The following is a 15,154-nucleotide window of genomic DNA, read 5'->3' as shown; positions in this document are numbered from 1 at the left end:
AACCCATTTTGAATTTGCTCTTGTATATGGTGTTAAGGAAATGGTCCAATTTCATTTTTTTGCACGTGTCAGTCAAATTTTCCCAGCACCATTTATTGAATAGACTATCTTTACTCCAATGTAAATTCTTGCTTCCGTTGTCATAGATTAATTGACTGTATATGAATGGATTTATTTCTGGGCTCTCTATTCTGTTCCATTGATTATGTGCCTGTTTCTATGCCAATACCATGCTGTTTTGATTACTGTAGCCTTGTAATATGATTTGATATTGGGTAGCTTAACACCCCCAACTTTGTTCTTATTTCTCAGGATTGCTGTGGCTATTCGGGGTCTTCTATGGTTCCATATAAATTTTAGGATTATATTTTCTATTTCTGTAAAAAAATGCCCTTGGTAGTTTGATAGGAATTGCTTTCAATCTATATATTGCTTTAGGCAGTATGAGCATTTTAACTATATTAATTCTTCCTATCCATGAGCATGGAAGGTGTTTCCATTTATTTGTATCTTCTTTAATTTCTCTCTTCAGTGTGTTATAATTTCAAGTACAGTTTTTAAAGCTAATATCTGGCACACAAATTTTTCACAGAGATGGGTGGGTAATAAAAAAAACAAAGCATTAAAGGCAGATCATCGTGATGTGTCTTAACATTATCAAAAGACAATAATGGAAGAGATGGAGAAATTACAAGAGGAGCCATTGGTTCAGAAGATCAAGATATTTGTGTAGATTGCGTTTGGGGTAAAAGTGGCTTTCCGGTTCCTTTTCCCTGTACCAATATCTGCAGTTAACACTTGTTCTTATAAGGTACCTTGTGTCAGCCAGAAACTGTTCCATGTGCCGGGAACATGGCATTGAAGAACACAACATCTTTCCTCTCACAGGACACATACTCTAACAAGGGAAGAAAGACAATAAACATAATAAACACAAAAATATCAGAGAGTGATAAGTTATTTGCAGAGAATTAAAATTGGGTGAGATGAAGGGGAGAGCTGATGATATGGCTGCTTTAGATTTGGTAGTGTGATAGATTATTGTTCTGCAAATATCCCCCTCCCCGGGAAGAGTACTTTCCCTCCCCATTGATGTTGGCTGTTGGCCGTGTGAACTGATTTGGACAATGGGGAGAGGGGCAGTGTGTGAGTTCTGAGTTTGGGACGTAGAGACTTGAGGGTTTTCTTTTGCTCATCTGGGAAGCAATGTGGACCCTAGACTGAAATGCAGAGCAGGATTGCCCCCAACCATCCCATAGACCTGTGAATAATGCTTGTTGTTTTAACCCACTGAACATTGAGGTAGTTTGTTATGACACATTATTATAGCAACAGCTGCCTGAGTTAGGAAAGTCTCTCTGAAGAGGTGATATTTCAGCTGAGAGCTGAATGATAAGAAGCCACTCCTATGATCATCATTCCAGGCAGAGAGAACATCTAACATTGGTACAAAAGCACAAAGGTGGGCATTGGCTCGGCAGGTTCAGGGAACCGAAAGTCAACCTGTGAGGCTGGACTATGAGAGTGGCTGCATGGGAGAGTGGCATGAGATGAGACCGAAAGGGAATCAAGCACAGGCCAGCATAGAGAGGGTTTTGCAAACTGGATTAAGGAGTTTGATTCTCATTCTGAGTACAGTGAAAAGACCCTGGAGGGTTTAAGCAATGTAGTGACACAATCACCCTGATTTTTTTTAACTTTATTGGGGAAACGCCATGGTCATTGGTTACACATTGCTTTCATGCCACAATGGCATAGTTGACTCTTTTAAGGAGGGTGCAGCTCACAGTGGCCCATGCGGAGATCAAACTGGCAACCTTGGTGTTATCAGCACCACGCTCTAACCAACTGAGCTAACCGGTCACCCCCCCACACCCTGATTTTTAAACAATCACCGTGGCTGCTGTGTGGAACACAGGTTAAATGAGGGACATACATACTTTTCTGCTAAACGAGGATACAACCTCAGAATCTTCCTCAACACAGAGTTCCTGGGCAGCAGGAACACAGAGTTAAAATCTATATGCCAATTCAAATTTAGATGGTGATATAGACACCTAGTTAAAATATACAAAAAAACCAGCTTAGGTACTATTGCATTCATACGTAACAAACCATCCCAAACTCATTGATTTAAAACAATGATAATCATTTATTTGTTTACAAATCTTTAATTTGGGCAGGGCTTGATGGGGACAGCTCATCTCTGTTCCAAGTGGAATCAGCTGGAGACTAGACTGGAGATTGGAGGATCCATTTCCAGGATGGCCTCATTCATATAGCTGGCAAGGTGAGGCTGGCTGTTGGCCAGGGACCTTTGTTGTCTTTCATATAGGACTCTCTGTAAGGCCACTTGGACTTCTTCAATAGTGTGGTTGCTGAGTTCTAAGACTAAGCATTCCAAGAGGACAAGCCCCAAGGTGCAAGTGTTTACCAAGCCTCTGCTTACATCACACTTGCTAATTTCCCATTGGCCAAAGCTAGTCACATGGCCAAGCCCAGAGTCAAAGTGGGCGGGGACTACACAAGGGCGTGCATACTAGGAGGTGTAGTCTGCTGGGGGTCAATGATGTAACAAAACAAAAGCCAGACCAAACCAAAATTTAAGTGAACTTTTAAGAGAAAGGCACTGATTTTAAAAGACTTACTCCAGTAGTCAAGGGGAAGAAGGTCTGATGACCCACAACAGGTTAATTTTTCAAAATCATTTAGTTTTAAATAACTACATAGACTTCTATTTAGTACCTATGACATCCACCTTTAAAAAAATGTATTTCACCCATTGTTATAGACATATAAAAATGCAAATACTTAACATGTATAACTGGAAAACATGTCGTAACAATAGTTGATTTTCAAAAAATTGGAAAGCATGAGGGATCAAAAAAAATGGAAAACAGAAAAAGACATAATTGTTAACAGTATTCCAAGACAGACTATCAGACAACTGTGGGATTTTTCCCCCTTTTTTTTCTCATGCAAGTTTCACATTTCAGTAAGTGCCGACAAGATACCAACCCAGTGCCATTTCAAGCATGTAATGTGATCCTTTGTAGCATTTAAAGGGAACATATTTATTTGTCACCCTTTCTTCCCCTCTGTCCTCTTTCTGTACACCAACCTTTATAGTCACCACAGCTCTGCCCATATCTGATGCAGCTTCTTTCACTTGCCAGAACCATGCTGACACATTGAATCTCAATAGTAGGTGGTGCGTTCCATTTTCAGCACCTGCATGACCATGGGTTTAGATTTCATCTTTCAGGAGATCATGTATTGCTATGGCTTGTAAGTAGACAAAGAGGGAGATTTTCCATAATTCTGCCCTGCCACTATTGTGGCCATAAGCTGGTAACAGCAGATAAGCTAAGCAAAGGTTGCTCAACCCCATTCAGACCCCAGTGTAGCCCCTGTATCCTTCCTTGAAGAAAATAAAGTTGGCACACCTTAGGATTGATTTCTCTGAATCGGCAGACCATGGGAGAGGACATATTTACTCAATTTCCCTGAGGAAAATAATTAAAAACACTTGGGGACAGTGTAAGTTAGATCAGGGGTCCTGTAAGTCTGATACCTTGAATTTATTTTGTATTTTTTTTAAATCAAAGTATAATTTGGACAGCCAGTTAGCTCAGCTAGTTAGAGTACAGTGCTCATAACACCAAGGTTGCAAGTTCGATCCCCACATAGGCCACTGAGCTGTACCCTCCACAACTAGATTGAAAGAAATACTTGATTTGGAGCTGATGGGTCCTGGAAAAACACACCGTTCCCCAATTTAAAAAAAATGTTTTTAATTTTAAAAAATGGAAGTATAATTTACATACCATAAAAACACAGATTTTAAATGTACAGTTTGATGAGCATTAACACCACTGTAACTACCATCCCAATCAAGTTATGAATATTTCCATCATCTTATAAAGTTCTCTTGTATCCCTTTGCAGTCAATCCCCCTGCTGGAGGCAACCACTTTCTTTTTTTTTTTTTTTTACATTATTTTTTTAGTTTTGTTTTTGTTTTTCTTTTTTTTTCTTAAATTATTTTTTATTATGAAATACACATTTTTTATAATTAGTTTCAGATGTACAACACAGTGCAATAGTTATACTTTTTTTTTAATTGGGGAATTGGGGGGATGGGAACAGCACTGGGGAATTGGGGGAAGGGGAACAGACAAGTTGCTGTTGTTTTGTTCTTCAGTCTAGTTGTGGAGGACATTGCTTCACTGGCCCAAGTTGGCACCATCATTGCGTTCTTCCCGGGCGAGGCACATCAGTCGCTGGCTTCTGGACGGCCGCTCACTGCGGCTGCTGGCCGCTCACGCTAGCTGCTGACTACACACGGTAGCCCATGGCAACCCACTGCCACAGGGTCTGCAGCCTACGCTGTCGCTGGCGACTCACGGCAGCCCAGCTCCAGGTTGAGCTGTTGTTCAGCATCTTAGCTGTGGAGGGCAGTGTTACTGGCCCTCATATGTGGGATCCGAACCGGGGCCCTCTGGCATCCCAAGCCAGTTCTTAACCATCACGCCACTCGGCCGGCCCAATAGTTATACTTTTTACCCCTCGATGTGACAACTCCCCTCCCCCAATCCACCGCCCCATTTCCCCCCAATATCATACATATCTATTACAAATCCCTTGACTCCACTCCCACACTATACTCCACGTCCCATGACATACAATATTATACAACATCAGCTTCAGGTGTACAGTGCAGTGATCACGCCTCTTCCCCATCCATGATGCAAGACATGTGACCACCTGACACCCGAGCTGAGCAAAGAGAGTCCTCACTATTTTCTCCTTCCAGCTATCGTAGAACTCCTCTTCCCGGCAACGTAACTCTGGGGTGGTGAGCGCGGTGTGGGGCTGGAGGGTCTCGCCCCCAACCGGAGAAGCCTCCCCACCACTGAGGTGTCCCTCACGGGGTTCGCCCTCTCTCGTCTCTGCACCTCCTACCGCCAACCACTTTCTGACTTTTATTGCCATAGCTTTGTTTCGCCAGTTCTTGAACTTTATATAAGTGGAAATTCACACTAGTGCTTTAGGCTTCTTTCACTCAACATAATGTCTTTGAGATTCATACATGTTATTCAGTGTATCAGTGAGTCATTCCTTTTTATTGTTGAATATTATTTAATTGCATGAATATACCACAATGTATTTATCCATTCACCTGTTGATGGGCATTTAGGTTATTTCTGGTGTGGGGATATTATGAATGAAGCTGCCATGAACATTCTTTTATAGCTCTTTCAGTGTACTCATGTTCTATTTTACATTCTACATACTTAGAAGTAGAATTTTTGGGTTAAAAGACAGGTCCACATTTCACTTTATAAGAAACTACCAGAGCCGGCCGAGTGGGCATTGGTTAAGAGCTGGCTTAGGACGTCAGAGGGCCCCGGTTTGGATCCCACATATGAGGGCCAGTGACACTGCCCTCTACAGCTGGGATACTGAACAACAGCTCAACCTGGAGCTGGGCTGCCATGAGTCGCCAGTGATGGCAGGTGGGTTGCCATGGGCTACCATGTGTAGCCAGCAGCCAGCGTGAGCGGCCAGCAGCTGCAGTGAGCGGCCGTCCAGAAGCAGGCGACTGATCTGCCTCGCCCGGGAAGAGCGCAATGATGGTGCCAACTTGGGCCAGTGAAGCAAAGTCCTCCACAACTAGACTGAAGAACAAAAGGATAGCAACTTGTCTGTTCCCCTTCCCCCAATTCCCCAATAAAAATCTTAAAAAAAAAAAAGAAACTACCATACTGTTCTCCAAAGTGGTTATGCCATCTTATATTTTCAACACATCCTCACCAATACCTGGCATTGTGGTTTAGCCATTCTAAATCTAAAATGGTATCTCTTTGGTGATACACTGAATCATGACCTTCAAAATCCAGGGATCCAGGAAGTTAGAAGTGAAGTAAATTTCAGCCTAAACCCTTCCCATTCAACCTGGATATGGGTCCAGATATGCAGCCACACTCGACTGCCACTCACTCCGGGTCAGCATGGACTTGACATTTCATAAACAAAAGGCTTTGTGGAAAGTTGATATCATACCATATTCAGGAGAAGCGAGATACTGTCCATCTTTAATTCCCTCTTCTCTCTCAAATCTCCATGCAAATATTCAACCAAATATGTGACATGTAACTGATAAATACCCAGATAGAACCTGACTGAAATCTGTTTCAGAGTATTACCTGTAACACAAAAAAACAAGTTCAAATTCACTGCAAAAATTAAACCACAGGAGGGCCGGCCAAGTGGCGCGATGGTTAAGAGCTGGCTTGGGACGCCAGAGGGCCCCGGTTCAGATCCCACATATGAGGGCCAGTGACACTGCCCTCTATAGCTAAGATGCTGAACAACAGCTCAACCTGGAGCTGGGCTGCCCTGAGTCGTGGGCGACTGCGTAGGCTGCAGCCCCTGTGGCAGTGGGTTGCCATGGGCTACTGTGTGTGGCCGGCAGCCAGCGTGAGCGGCCGTCCAGAAGCCAACGACTGATCTGCCTTGCCCAGAAGAGCGCAATGATGGTGCCAACTTGGGCCAGTGAAGCAATGTTCTCCACAACTAGACTGAAGAACAAAAAGACAGCAACTTGTTGTTCCCCTTCCCCCAATTCCCCAGCACTGTTCCCATCCCCCCAATTCCCCAATAAAAATCTTAAAAAAAATTAAACCACAGGAAACACTAAAGGCTAAGTTGGAAACCCCAAAAGACTGTGATCCTCAGACTACAATCATTCACCTCATGACTTTAACCAAGTCTCTTAACCAGCAAGTGCTCTTAAGTTCTCATCTATAAAATGGATGTGCCAAATCTGAGAGTTAGAGGTAATTGATGAGAACTGATTAAGTGTGAAAAAAATCCAAACTTCCTTGGAAAAGGTTTCCTACAAAATACAAGAGTTTTTTTTTACTCTACAGCTATGCTTTGATTTACGTTTAAAGAAGAGTGCAAAATAATAATAAAAATCGAAGGCAAGAGCCTGCCACTTTGGTCTTTTCTCTTTATTTTATATTTTGTCCTTTTTGTCCAACTATTTCTGGAGCCCACAGCTAATAATAAATAGTGCACATTGACTAACCTTCTTCACTTCCCCCAAGTGGTGACACAGAGCAACTCTATTTAGGATAACACCTCCTTTGCAGAATAAATCCCAAAGCTTCTTGGAGTTAAATAATAAGTGATGGGAAAGCGATAGCAGGAGAGACATTAAGAGGTGAGTAAAGAGGGACAGTGCTCTTTCTTCAGCTGAGATCTGTCAAGCCTTGGTAACTAGAGCTGCTGCAGACAGCACACTGGGAAGAGAAGAGCTATGCTTCAGGGACGTTGCTGTCCTAGCACATCATGAAAGCCTTCCTCCGCTGAGCAGATGATGCTAAGAAGCAAAGCCCACCCACCTAACCGGCCTCCCTGTGCACACAGAAGCAGTCACGATCCACCAGCTACCTGTCCCCAGAATTCATTATACTTCCAGGTGGCAAGTTGTGAGAGCTGTGGGCACATCTCTGTGGACTCAGTACTGCACCAGTGAAATTCGTGCAACAGAACTTAGGAACTAGAGCTATGGAAATCATCTAGAGTGTTCACCAAATACTTTCAGCTCTTCACTTTCCAGGCCCATGGTGAGGTGGCATTTTTCTGTCCCCTTTGAGATCACAGCATGTGATTTTCTTTGGCCAATGAAACGTAAGCAGAAGTGACATATGTCACTTCCTGATGGAAGCTTGAAGAGCCAGTGTGCAATTGGCCACGTTTCTGTCCCACTGCTCAAGTATGTGTTGAGATGAGGCCTCTATCAGTCTAGATCCCTCTGTAACATCTTATGGCTGAACAATGGATATCTAGTATAAGCAAGACCCTATGCTTTCATGACTCTGAGAGTAAGTGCCTCCTCACATTTTGTGCCCTAGGTATTTCACATGCCTCTCTGGCCCTAAGCAAGAATTAAGCTCTTCTTGTGTTAAGACACTGAGATTTGAGGAGGTTATTTGTTACTGCGGTATTCTGCCACCCATCCTGACTGATGACACACACCTATCTGGGACTGAAAAGAGGAACACAGACAGACTCCAGCAGTGGGCCTGAGCTTTCCAGGAGCTAGAGGCTCCAACTCTAAAATCACTTTCGTTTTTATTCATAAGTAAACCATGACATTTGGGAAAATAAAATCATATTAGGTAATCAAATTCATTGAATTTACAGATATTGCTGTATGCAATAAGCATGGCCAGAAGAAAAAAAATGAGCAAGTGAACAACATAATTGGTGATTGTCCCAGGGTAGGGCTATTGTATATAAATGGAAAGAGGGGAAACAGGCTGGTCTAGATTCAGATAAAATGCCCACTCTGATTTTCTCAGAGCCCATTAAAAGTAGTAAAATTCCATTTTACTACTTTTCCCACAGATCTGCCACAAATTACTTGCTGGGGTCAAATCAAGTAAGCGCTGTCAACGTCAACACAGAAAACCTGTAGTACTCTTTATTACGGTTCTGTAGATACCTGCCTGAAAGTATTCCATTTGTCTTAAAAAATGATCATCTAATTAAGTACACGTGGTACAAAATGGGATTCTTTGGAATCGCAAAACTGTGATGAGCTTTCAGACCTTTTCTAGACAATCAAACTAACTTCCCCTTGCTGCAAACCTTTAGATACCGCCTACAATTAGGATGATTGGCATGTCCTGCAGCCTTATGCTGGGTGATCACTTAGGTGCTTGGAGAGTAAGCCTAATAAAGCCATGACTGAGCTCAAGCCCAGGTTAGCCAGTTAGCTTCACACAGAGAAAATGCTTCATAGCCACAAACTACACCCACATTTGTGGTCTCAAGACAAACTGTCAAATTAGCCACGAAGGAGCCTGGATAAGCATGTCTATAGCACTCCATGACCCATTATTGCTAATGGAAAAATAAGCCCTAACACTCCTCTTACTGGTTACATCATCTCTCCAGGGTCATGCCAACTACCATGCTATCTTTCAGACATGCTGTTCCCGAAAATATTGCTAATTTATAACAGAATAAATACTCACAAAGGAGCTTCATTTCGGCACAGGTCCTGGACACCTTTTAAAAAAACTATTATGTTAATTGAGCCCTTACTTTGGAGCTCTGAATCCAGTAGTCACTGTCCTACAGGGCCTCTTTTCTTGGATGGCCCAAAAGTCACTGGGCTCCATTGAAACCCAGGCCTTTGTCACCTTCTTCCCCCACCTGCTTGGCCTCCTGCATTGCCAGTCTCAAGAACGGTGAATCAAAGCCTGAGATTCGGGGAGTCCTAGATTCCTCTCTCTCCCTCATTACCCACATCCTTCTTCAAACCCTATTGATTTTCTACCTCGGTGACATTTGGGCCCCATCCTCCCTCCCCATTTCCCTTGCCGCGACCCCACTCCATGCCTCATCGTCTCGCCCTGGATCATTACACAAGTCTCCGGGCTGCTCTCCTCTGCAGTCTCCTGACCTGCTAGCCTGCCTCTCACTCATGCCAGAGTAATCTGTCAGAGACGAAAATCTGATTTTGACACTGCTCTGTTTTGAAAAGTCCCAAGTGCCGCATCGGGTAGAGAATAAATCCCAGAGCTGGGCTCCTGGATTTTCCGATTTCTCACAAAATACCTGGAGCTCCCCCTTCCATTCACACATCATCCATCACACACTGCTTATACTTCTGTGTACATGCTGCCTGGTTCCACACCTCCATGCTTTTGCTCCTGTGGGGTCACTAACTAGAAAGCCCTTCCCTTCAAGTTCTGCCAGGGGAATTTCTACTCATTAGCTGGAATGTCACCTCTCTGAGGACATTCCTGAGCTTCCTTCATTCTCTTCCTTCCTTTGTGGGGCCGCTGTACTGGAAAAACTTTCTGACCCTGTGTTTCAGCAATCATTTGTTGCAAATCAACCCCCTTTTCCTGCAAATCGTAATGGTTTAAAACAACCACCATTGTATTATTGGTCATCATTCTGTGTGTGAGCTAGTTCAGCTCAGTGGTTATTCTGCTGATGTGATGTCAGCTGGGGCTGCAGTCATCTGGAATATCTCAAATGCCTCAGTCACATGGCTGGCAGTTGGTGTTGGCTGTTGTCCAGGAACTCACCCTCTTGGCCCCTCCTTCATGTGGTTTGCTCGTCTCACAATGTGGTGGCTGGGTTCAAACGGGGGGTGTTCCAAGAGTGGAAGGAAGAAAATCCTGTCCATCCTCTTGGGCAGAATGCCACTTCCACCACATTCTATTGGTCAAGGCACTCACTAGGCAGGAAAAATAAGTGCCAACTCTTTACACGAGGAGCAGCATGCTCAAACGGGGAGGCAAGAAATTGTTGGGGCCATCTTTGGAGACGCTACTATATCCTGTTGGTTTGTGTTCAATCTATCCCCAAAGTTCTGAAAGCCTCTGAAGATAGCCACTGTGTTGTAATCATCTCTGTACCCACAATTCTTAGCACAGATCCTAGAACGTGGCACTTAGATGCTTAATACATGTTTGCTGACTCTTATTGATCCAATTAAATCAGATTAAATCTGACCAAAGTCTTTGAGCACCTGTTCTGTGTTATTCTATCTTGTTAGGTGCTGTGGAGGCAAAGAAAGGGTGCTTGCCCTTCGAGAGCTTATGAGTTAGGGACAATATATCCAAAGGGGCACAACAGAAAAGGAGATGATTAATAGTTCAAGGCAATTACAGAGAAGCAGTCACTGGGTGGTCCATGATTGATTGTCATGCTAATATTTGGGGCACTGATCCCTATAGATCTTCAGAGGAGGCTATGTTCACTTTAGACAGAAGAGGTTCTAGGTAAGAGATGGGGTTGGATATGAGTCTGAATGTCAAGCTAGGACATGGGATGGAAGAGAAATATGGCCACGGTAGAATACCAGAAGCAATTATGTGGAGATGGGACCACACAAGTTGCATTACTTGTATGCTTACACACACACACACACACACACACACACATTGTACATTTTGTTTTTTCCAAAATAATCATTGCTATAAGTACACTCTAATAAGTAAGTAACCAAATAACAGTGGTTAAAAATGTGAGTTCTAAGTAATTTTTTTTCAAAAATAACAAGGAGAAATGGAAAAAACAAGCATGGCAGATATTAGAAAACTCACTGAATATCACCTTTTCCCCTATACTTCCCAGCCTCTGCTGAAGTTGCTTTGGGCTAAAGTGCAAATGACTTCTGATCCAAGGCAATAAAGAGTAAGTGGCAGGTCTCTATGCTTTCTCTTTCTCTTCTATGTAGTTGGAAGTGAAGCATTCAGAGATGGTAGAACTGCAGGATGGAATTGAGCCTGAATCTATCTGTAAGTTAACCATTGTTGAAGAGCCATGAAAGAGAAACCTCGCCTGCTTCAGACTGTGATGTGAGCAAGAAATACATCTTGTCTTCAGCTATTGAGGTTTTAAGGTTTTGTTTGCAACTACAGCATAGCTTACTCTATCCTATTCTACCTAATATGCTCTATGATAGAATTGAATGTCACATCATAAAAAATTTCACCCTCTATTTAGAAAAGATAGCCAGCAAAGAAAATCCACTTTTGGCTATCTGCAAATAAGGGTTATGCCTTCCTGCCTAGGAATAAATAATTAAGAGGTGTCTAATTAAATAGTCAGCATCTATAATATAGTCCCTTGTCTACACTGATTGGACTCACTTATGCAGTGCTGTGCAGAACACTCTGAAAAAGCTGTAATCATAGGCAGTAGAAGGTGAGCAAGGAAGAACAAAGTTTACTTGAAATAAACAGATAATCCTCAAACCTTATTAAGTCAGTATCTCCCCTAGCCAGTCTTTTTAACATGGCTACTAACAAGTAGAAAAATAATTCTTCCTGCTTTCTCTTTCCCGCTCCTCTTTCTGATGGGCCTCTACTTAGAGGACAGGTAACCAAAGGGCCAATAGCCTAAGGAAACGAGGGAGCCAGGAGCCAGAGAAATCCACAAGCTAGACAACTAAGAGCGTGGATCCTGGGTAGCAGCTCCACTTCAGCCATTATTTTGTTGCCTGAGACTGTCCTAGATGAGGTACTGTATTTCTTCTATCAGCTCCATTTATTCTCTGGCCTGAAGGAATGTGCAGCTGCATATGGGTTTCTGAGGCTCATGAATTTCTTAGGCTGTGCATTAAACTTGAGCCACAGAACATCTGTTCTTTGGAGCAAATTCCTCTGAAGTGAGCAGTGTCTGCAGAAGACCCATCTGAGAATGGTCCTATTATAACCAGGGAGCAAAAACCTATAAAAGGGAAATAGATTTGCCTTTTAATTATCTGCCCTAAAGAGAGGGAGCCAAGACAATAAATATTCCAACCTCACTCTCCTCCTGCCCTCCCATCTCCTGACAGTGCCTCCCATTGGCTGAACCCAACCAGAAGCCAGAGGGCATAGGGGCCCATGAATGCAGTCCACACAGGTCAGCCTCCCAGGGCTCAGAGTAAATGAAGAAGGACAGAGAACTGTGCTGGAGAGGCCAATGGAGTATATCCAGCACACTGAATATAACTGAAAGGTTGCAACTTTAGTGAAAATTTATATTTAACTGAACTAACATCAGTCATCAACTTATACACACCAGTACGTGCAGTGGGCATGTTTAAGTTTAGAGGCCTTTCCTTTGGCTGTCAAGGTAGCGATTCTCCTGCTTCATCTCCCAGATCAGAACAGTGGGGAAGTGGAGACTGGAAAGAGCATTCTCCTCCTCAGACTATAATGCATGTGGGAGGTGGCCACGTCTCATGAGTACCTAACCAACCGGGAGCCACCATAACACTTTCCTATGGTCTTTGTGCTAAAAAAACGCCCTTTGGTGGAGTCGACCAGAATGCATAAGCGCTTCTCTACCTCTGACCACCAGCTGGAAGGAGCCTTCTCTGGAAGACAGAGCCCATGGCCCAGTCCTGAATACTCCACACCCTCAGTATCTGTGGGTCCCAACAGCCCTTTCAGCAGTATGACTCAGGGGACACAAAAGTTCTGATAATGTTGTAAATATTTTGTAGGGTGACAGATGGGCACATGTCTTATTAGGGAGACCACTTCATGGACAGTGTAGATGCCTGACCACTGTGCTGTACACCTGAAACTGATGTTGAATAATATTGTGTCAACTATAACTTAATATATATATATATATATATATATATATATACATATATATATATATATACACACACACACACACATATATATATATATATATAGTCACGGGATATGGAGTATAGTATAGGGAATTGAGTCAATGGAATTGTAATAGATATATACGATGTCAGAGGGGCAATAGCTTCGGGGAGGGGGTTATCACTTTGTGAGGGGTGAAATGTCTAACTAGTACATTGTTTTGTACACCTAAAACTAATAAATAAATAAATATGCTGATAAAGGAGTCCTTTGTCCTGGCTCCAATAGCTCATGGTCCTACCTCCTTCCAGGGTTCATTTTACCCACATCGTGCGTCTCAGCCTGTCAGATTGCCCTGTGAGCCAGTCAACCCTCCACTCCTCAAATCTCTGCTGACTACTTTCCCTGCCTGGCAACTCTCGCCACTCCCCTGGTTCTCAACTGCTTCTGGTTTTCTATGGGACTTTACTGGTCACACCTAGTTCTCTGCCCTCCTTAGCGGGCACTGGGCCAGCCTCAGCCCTACAGTGGCTCCAGTGTTCTGTTGATGAGGTCCCTCCTGTGGACCACTCTCTAAACATCCCCTTCCTCCTCTGGTTTGCATTGGTTCTATGCTTCTACAGAGTACCCCTGCCTTCTCCTCCTCAGAGATGCTATCCATCCAGTCCACATCCCGTTGTACTTTTCTGGAATCATTCCTCTGGTGAGCAGCCCATAAAAGTGTGTAATGCACTCAGTCAACTCCTGGGGGGGGGGTTCAATGTATTCTAGTGGGGCCCAGATGAGAATGAGGAATATTAGAGGACAAATAATGTGCCAAGACCATCCAAGGGAGAAAGAATAGCCTTCTCAACAAATGATGCTGGGATATCTGGAGACCCACATGCAGAAGAATGAAGCTGGATCCCAACCTCACATCATATACAATAATTAACTCAAAATGAATCAGAGATCTAAATGTACCTAAATATAAGAGCTAAAACTATAAAATTCTTAGTGGAAAACCTAGGTGTAAATCTTTGTGACCTTGAATTAAGAAACAGTTTCTTGGGTATGATACCAAAAACGCAAGTGACAAAATAAAAAATAGATAAGTTGAACCTTTATCATAATTAAGAAAAGGACACCGTTAAGAAAGTGAAAAGACAACCCACAGGATGGGAGAAAATATATGCGAATCATATGTATGATAAATAAGGCACTTATATCCAGAATAAACACAGAAATGTTTTTTAGGGTTTTTTTAGATTTTATTGGGGAATTGGGGGAGGGGAACAGACAAGTTGCTGTCCTTTTTGTTCTTCAGCCTAGTTGTGGAGGATGTGGCTTCACTGGCCCATGTTGGCACCACCATCACTGCGCTCTTCCCGGGTGAGGCAGATCCGTTGCCGACCTCTGGACAGCTGCTCACGGCGGCTCACGGTGGCTCATGGCAGCTCACACCAGCTGCCGGCCACTCACGGGAGCTTACGGCAGCTCACTGCAGCTCAACTGCAACCTACGCCGTCGCCGGCAACCCACAGCAGCCCAGCTCCAGGTAGAGCTGCTGCTCACCATCTTAGCTGTAAAGGGCGCAGCGTCACTGGCCCGCATGTGGGATCCAAACCCAGGCCCTGCTGCTCAGAGCTGGTGTCCCAAGCCAGCTCTTAACCAACGTGCCACTCAGCCAGCCCTAAACACAGAACTCTTACAACTCAACAATAAAAAGACAAACAATTCTACTTTAAAAGGACAAGAGATTTGAATTGACATTTCTCCAATGAAGATATACAAATGGTCATCAAGCATGTACAAAGATGTTCAATATCATTAGTAATTAGGGAAATGCACATCAAAACCACAATGTGATACCACCTTACAACCATGTAAGGTGACTAAAAAAAATTTTTTTTTTAAAGATTTTTATTGGGAAATTGGGGGGATGGGAACAGTGCTGGGGAATTGGGGAAAGGGGAACAGACAAGTTGCTGTCGTTTTGTTCTTCAGTCTAGTTGTGGAGGACGT

This window comes from Hipposideros armiger, unplaced genomic scaffold (genome assembly GCF_001890085.2).
Source record: "Hipposideros armiger isolate ML-2016 unplaced genomic scaffold, ASM189008v1 scaffold_768, whole genome shotgun sequence".
Taxonomy (NCBI): Eukaryota; Metazoa; Chordata; class Mammalia; order Chiroptera; family Hipposideridae; genus Hipposideros; species Hipposideros armiger.
The sequence above is the reverse complement of the archived record's forward strand: the minus strand, read 5'-3'. Positions refer to the sequence as shown.